The sequence below is a fragment of the Mycteria americana genome, unplaced genomic scaffold (genome assembly GCF_035582795.1).
Source record: "Mycteria americana isolate JAX WOST 10 ecotype Jacksonville Zoo and Gardens unplaced genomic scaffold, USCA_MyAme_1.0 Scaffold_37, whole genome shotgun sequence".
Classification (NCBI taxonomy): Eukaryota; Metazoa; Chordata; class Aves; order Ciconiiformes; family Ciconiidae; genus Mycteria; species Mycteria americana.
Window position 1 is genome coordinate 1,844,061 of NW_027445624.1, and position 7,551 is coordinate 1,851,611.

A 7,551-nucleotide genomic window follows, 5' to 3' on the forward strand; every position below is an offset into this window, starting at 1 on the left:
ACAAAAGCGTTGCCTGCAGGTGAGCCCCTGCTCTGAGCCCCTCGTCTTTATTCTGTGGGCGCTCAGTTGCTCACCCACACACACTTGGTGATGACTGAGGGGCCAGGGTTGGTCTAAGACATGTGCAAGTGTTTGCAAGCTGTGATGGAAAATCTCTGAGAATACCCCCATCCTTCCCGAGCATCAGCTGAGGTCCAGAGGTGGAAGGGGGATTTCCTTGGCCATCCTAAATGACACCGACCTGTACGTTTAGGGCACCTGCGTGCACCTTGTCACATATATCTCTGGAGCACACAGAGTTCTTGAGCTGACCAAACAGAGCAGTGCATCAGAAGGAGACCCGGGTCTCTCTCTATCCAGTGCATTTACTAGAGCACCAGTCACTGCAAAGCCACCCCCTTCTCTAATACAGCGTCACCTGCTGACTTCCTCCTGCAGCTCCTCCACCCACTGCCTGAGGGATTCCACTAAAATATCTTAACATGTCCACATCCCTGCACTGAAGACATCTTATTTATTTCAGGGCTCTCATTTTAACTACATTTTAAAAAAAGCCTCCACTGCCTGGCCAGCTGCCTGGAGTGCCTAATACAAGTCCATTCTGCAGGCAAACACAGCACAGGGCCTCCAGGAAAGCTGTGCCCTGTTGGAGCTGGCGTGGGACAGACACCCCAGGGCCTCCCAAAGGGGTCTGGTGCCAGTATGCCATCATCTGAACTCCAACACCACCCCATGGCACAGCCCCTTCTCGGCTCCTTCCAGTGTGTTTACTAGAGCACCAGTTACTGCAAAACATAGACATATCCAAATCTCTGAACTGAGGAGACCTTCTTTAATTCCGGGCTCTCTTTTAATGCCCTAAGAAAGGCGAATAGTGCTACGCGAGGTGCTTGGGATAGCCAGCACCATCTCTTGCCACAGCTGAGGTGCTGAGCTCTTGAGCCCAAATGTGCACAGCCAGGAGGAGCTGGAGCACACACAGACGGAGCTGAAGCTTCTGAGCGCTGTGACACTTTGGAATGAAATGAGATGTGGCGAGACAACTTGTTTAACTGGGCTGCAGCAGTGGAGGGATATAGGCTCTGCAGGAGAGAGTGGCAGGGAAGATGAGGACAGAGTATGGCCTGTGTGAAGGGGCAGCTCAGATGGATGAAGCTCCTCTATAGGATGGGCAACTGCTGAGGTTTCTCCCTGGGAATCTTGCCCATTGGCTTCATGTACTGCCAAGACTTTGTATCTGTTGCTGGTTGGTACGTAGGGGGAAACAGCTGGACGTGATATCCTGCTGCCATGGGTCACCAGAGACCATGGTGCCTCCTTCTCCAAGATGCTGTCTATTCACTGTTGACACTCCTTGCCTGGTAGTCCTTGGAGGTCAGTGCCATGGGGTTGTCTCGTCCCACTTGGTGGGTTGCGAGAGGGGTGAATCTTTTCGATTCCCCGATGGTTTGTGTACCGACAAAAGCCGATCTCTGCTCGAAAGAGCCGCGTGGTCGGTACAGTCACGACAATGACTCAGAGGAACAGGCTGGCCAGCAACTTTATTAACCGGCAAATTCCACAAACGGACAAACTTAACGAACTGGTGAGCTCAACGAACAAACAGAGGCAATGGAGCGATTTTCCGGGCAACCCGTCACAATTTATCCCAAACTTGCATATATTGGAAGAGTAGAGGGAGAGAGAAGCGAGAAAAGGAAAGGAAAAGAGAGGAGGAAAGAGAAAGAAAAAGTATCACCACCCTTGGATCCCGTGATGATGATGACAGACGTGGCAATCCTCCAGTGGTGGGTGCGCGTGTGGTTCCCTGGAGGGTGTGTCTTTTATAAGCAAATCCCTGCCTCCAGGTACGCCCCTTCAGGACTTACATGGTTCTTGTTCTAGAAAGATCTCCATCTTCTGCGCAGGTGCTGGGGGAGGGGGTGGTCACAAGGGGTCTCTCGGGTGGTTGCAAGCCCCTTCCTCAGATCAACTCTGTGACCTCTGGCCATACATGGTAAGGTCCGGCGGAACCCAGAACCGTGCATCCTCCGACGAGCTCTCCACATCCCGCACATCCTGCTCCCCCTCTCCCACACCCCGTGCTCGCCGACCTGCAGTCGCCATGCAAATAGCGCCTTGCCTTGCCACAATGTTTGAGACATTAACTCTTTCAGTCTCTCACAGGGCTTCCAATGTTTCTTCTTGCAATGCCTCAAATAAGATTCTGTCTATTTCTTGTTCCGCCTCTCTTATACAGCATCACCTCCTGACTGCTTCCCGCAGCTCCTCCACCCGCTGCCTGAGGGACTCCACCAGAGCACACCTTGCGCAGGTGGAGCTTGCACCCTCCTCCACCCAGGAGCGTGGGGTACAGACTTTCCTGCCCTCCACCTGGACAGCAGCTTCCCTGAGAGGAAGCCCTGTCTGAGTGGCCACCTCCACTCATCCCAGGCTAGGCTGGCTAGGGAGATGGTGCCCAGCTGCTGCAGAGCACAGCCCTCACCTGGTTTCTGCCACCATGCTTCTGATGACCTCAAAGCACTGCCTAAGAAGCCTTTCTAATTCCCTGGAGACCTCAAGCTGCTGGGTAGGTTTGCACAGCTGACAGCTAGCTGGGGTGATCAGTGGGGCCGCAGCCTAAGCCTGCCTTTGAGCAGAGCAGGCAGCAGCCCCACCACTGGAAGAGTGCGCTGCCCTTCTCACGCGCCCTTCCATGCAAAGTGCTGTGCAAACTGCTGCTTGCAGCGCTCCTGCTCCCTGGCGCTCCCCGGGGGCTTCTTTTATGCGGCTTCCTGGAGGAGGAATCGGCAGTGCCCGTGCCACCTGAAGACTCACGGTGTCAGTTTTGCAAGCCCACCCTCTGATCCATTTTAGATGTGCGCTTTAGGATGGGAAATCCTGCCTGGTGTTGATCATATCGCTTACTTCGACCTTGCCGACAGAAGATGCTCGGCAGGACTAAAGGAGACACGGACTGCTATTTTGCAAAGATAGGTCTTTAGGCAGATTAAGACTTGTCTTATGCAAAACACACAGACACCCCAATGCTTACAGTCTGGAGCTCCAGCAGATGTGCTTCCCAGGGAATGGGATGGCAGAGGATAAGAAAGGGATGGCTTGGCAACCCCCCTGGGATTTGGGAAACTAGGGAGTGCTCTCCTCTTCCCCACCACTGCTTCTCTCAGTGAGATGCTTAAGAAAACTCGACCAGCTAGGTGTAAATTCACAGTTGCGTCAAGTAACTCATGTCTACTTGCAGCCAATGGAGTCGTGCAGTTCAAATTTTGAGCTTTCATTGGAGCCCAAGGCATTTCCTCCACTCACACTACCTGCACCCCCACCTGACCCTGACTACTGTGTGAAACAAGTGTCCCGGCCCTCCAGGCAGGATGGGGAAAAGCTTGAACTTCTCCCTCATCCTGCACTATGCATCACAGTGAAGAGTCTGGCTCTGTCTGCTACGAAGATGCAGGCATTCAAAAGCCATGGGCTGCTCTGAGGTGCCCCTGAAGCTTTCCCTTCCGCAGGCTGAACAAGCTCAGCTCCTTCAGCCCCTTCTCAGAAGGCAAGTGCCCCAGCCCTAGACCATCTTGGTGGCCCTCTGTTGAACTCACTCCAGTTTCCTCATCTCTCTCCCTTTTATTGAGGGCCACAAATCTGGATGCAGTACCTACCAGTAGTCTAACGAGTCCTGAGTAGAGGACGATCAACACATGCCCAGTCTCCTGGCTATGCTCCTCTTCATATAGCCCACCACACTGCTGGCCTTCCTCAGTGCTGACTTGTCTTTTGCCTCATGGCCCTCAGGAACTCCAGCACCTTTTCTGCAGAGCTACTCCCAAGACAGGTAGCCCCCAGCCTGTACCATTGCAGGGGCTCAGTCCACCTCTGGTGCGGGACTCTGCATTTCTCCGTGCTGGTTTTCATGAGGCTCCTGTTGGCCCATGCCTTTGAGCCTACCTAGGTCCTTCTGGATGGCAGCCTTGCCCTGGTGTGTCAACCAGTCCCACCACCTGGGTATGAGGTGTGCAGACTTCACAAGAAAGACCTCCAGGTCATTAGAAAAATGTTAAACCAGACGGGTCCCAGGACCCTCCAGGACTCCCCTTGTTGCCACCAGCCTCCAGCTGGAATATTTCCCATTAACTGACTTTCCGAGAGCAACTCTCTGACCACTTTTAACCAACGTACATATTCACCAATGCAGCCCATTATGTGCTACCTTGGAGACAAGGCTCTTGTGGGGGATGGTGTTAAAAGCCTTGCTCAAAGCAAGGCAAATGACATCTACTGCTCTTCCCTGGTGCAGAAATCCAGCCCTGTCATCAGAAAAGGCAGAAGTGTAGCTTGGCTGTGATCCACCCTACACAAAGCCATGCTGGCTGTTCTCAGTCACTGTCTTCTTCACGGCCCAGAAATGTGACCCAGGAGGACATGCTCTGTGACACACTTTTTGTGCAACATTTGCTTTTCACCAATGATCAGATGGGTCCCTTCATCTCCACCACCATTCGAGGATGATACAGAATGGCCTCCCTGTGACATGGACCTGTTCTCTCAGCACTCTTGGGCGCAGCCCCTGCAGTACCATGCTCTCTTCATAGAATCATAGAACGGTTTTAGTCGGAAGGGGCCTTTAAAGATCATGGAGTCCAACCCCCTGCCATTGCTCAGGGACATCTTTCACTAGATCACGCTGCTCAGAGCCCTGTCCACCCAGATGAAGGGGGGCTTTTTTGCTTCTCTCCCATCCCGCTGGGGAAGGGGGGAAGGGAGCAAGGGAACAAATGGGTGCGTGCTTAGTGGCTGGCCATGCTCAACCCACCAAACCCCTGAAATGTCACCAAGTGGCTTTGCGTGAGCAACTGACTCCCTCCCTCCATCTCCATTGACTCTAGTGGGAGCTTAGTCAAGGAGCTCCCATGCAGACACCTCTTTTCTGCACACCTGGCCTGAGGGAAAGGGAATCACAGCTCCTGTGGGTTTGTGGCATGAACTGGAGGGAGATGAATCACCTGAGAGCCTGGAAGCCTGTAACCAAAGTCTGACTTCTGCATTGACTCAGTTGCATCACTGCCTTCCATGGGGAAACAAACCCCTCCCTCTCACTGCCTAGTATTTGGGGAGGAATAGGGGTTTTCAGAGGGAGAACTTGTCACCTCTTTTAGTCAACCGTTCTCTGAAAGGACAAACCACACGGCTGGACTCTGCCGCTCTCTCCCTAGATTAGAGACATGATGTAGGTGTTTACTTCAGCCTCCTTCCAAGAAGGTTCCCCAGGAGGGACCCTGCTGCTTTGTCAGCACTGGAGACCAGGGAGCTCCTCAAGGAGTCTGTGGGGCAGAGGAAGTCACACCTTCAGCTGCCCTTGTGCTCCTGGGCTGGCACAAGCTCCTGGGACTGAGAGAGCTCATGGCAACGGATGCATGGCACCTGCAGAAAGACAGCTGAGTCCAGCAGCAGCTCCTCTGCAAAGAGCAGCAGGGCTCAGGGCACTGCCTGCAGGTGACGAGACAGGATGAGCAGCTCGGAGAGAAGTAAAAGGCAGCCTGGAGTGGGAGGACGGAGGAGGGCTCATAGCTGGGGAGATCTTCCCAGTCCTTGACACAGTAAGTCTCTGGCTGCAGGGCAGCGCAGCTGCTGTTCCCAAAGAGGTCTTCCGAAGCTGCCACATCTGACGGGCATGGGATCTGTCAGGATGGCTCTCACAGCTTCTCAGGGGTGACTGAGAAGGGGGAACTCCCCACAGCCCTGCAGAAGGTCTGGGTGGAAGGAGCAACCCCTGGCAGGGCAGGGTCATTCTTCCATCCGGAGGGTGTTATGTGGGACAGGGATGCTCACAGCTCTAGCTAACCATTTCTAGATGGGGACTTTTCAAGGGGAAGGTAAAGTCACCAGGTACCTGAAAGCTCTTGCCTGACTTTGGGTTGCTTTGGGTTTTGATTTTGGGTTTGTTGTAGGGTTTTTTGTGGTTTTTTTTTTTTTTCAGTTTTCCCCCATTGTCAGTAGTGAGATGGAAACAGTATTAGGGGTTTATGTTTGGGGGTGAGACTCCTAAAATGTTACTCTGAAAGATCAAGAGGTGTGTGAGGAACCTCAGGAAGTCCCTTCAGCCTCCCCTGCCCCCCCAACCTATAGGCAGCACCAACATCTCCTTGGCAGTTGCCATCATCTCATCAGGGCTTTTCTGAACTGCTCCTTAGCAGCTGCAAACACAGAGCTGCTCCTGAAAACCTCTCTCCCGGGAGGTTTGTGGAGGGCAGAACTGAGCACACAGAGGGTGGGATGGGGTCTGTGAGCATGGACAGGGAAAAGGCACAGGGGCAGAGAAACAGCTCTGCTCCTCTCTTGTGGGAGACGGGATCTGGACCATTCCCTTTCAGCCTGTCCGCTGCAGACACCTGCCTCTGAGCACGGCCCCCCTTGTCTCCTCTCCCACCCAACAGAGGGCTCTACCCTCCAGGCCATGGGGTCTAAGGCATGAGTCTCCTCCTCTGCAGTTAGGTCTCCAGCAGAAGAGAGGTGCATCTCTCCCGCAACGTGCTCTTTTCCTGCTGCATGACAAAGGGGCTGAGAGCAACTGGCTGGCAATGTCACCATCCGGACGTTGATACGGGGGAAGGCTTTCCTGAGAGCCCGCCTGTCTCTCGCTCTCTCCATGCCTCCTTTGGCAGGAGGAGCACGGCCACGATCCCTGTTTCTCCATCTCTCCCTGCTGCTCTGGTCCCTCTTTTCAAGATCGATGGGACAAAGGGCAGGGCGCTCAGCTGCGGTTCAGCTACTGGCCCTGAGAGTCCTTCCATGCAGGTGACTTCCTTTACGGCAGTGAGACGTCCAACCCCACTTCTAAAGTGTGGAGCTGTGGCAATGCAGCGTGTGGGGTTGGGGAATGAGCCCACTCTCTTTTAAAGAGACCCCCACCTTCAGGACACCTGACTGTCCCCCTGGCGTGTCCTGGCAGGCTGTGGGTAGTGCTGCAGAAGAGCACAGCTCTCCTGCAAGGTCCTTCTGGTAGCTGACAGTCCCTGGTTTGCTCATCTGAGCCAGGAGCCTCTTCACATCCTCCCTGCCACTCTCTCCCTATCAGGGCTGAGAACGAGACAGCTCTCTGGAGATCTGCCCTCTGAAACTGGACTCCTCTCTTCTTTGCACAGTCTAGATTCCTTTGCAGAGTGAGCTCTGAGTGCAATCGTCCTCTAGCTGAGAGAGGTGCCAGCACAGGGCAGTTGTGAGCAAGACCACTGAGCGCAGCCGCTCTCTTGAGGCTGCACTAGGTTACAGGGAGCTTTTTTGGTCTCGAGTGACTGCCCAGTGTTTACCCTGAGAGCTAAGGAAAAGCCGAGAATTTCTACCATTGCAATGAACACCAGACACAGGTATCTAAACGAGTCTGCTCTTCTAGAGTCTATACTCACCTCCTCAACCCCATTCCCTGCAAAGCAGGCAGTGAAACTGCTGAATCTTCACCGCTTGAAAAAGGCATGCATTGGAGCTTACATTTATATGCAGGCATTTCCATGCGCTCTGTTATCCAGCCAGTGCCTGGAGAAATAGTGGATGCGGTGTATT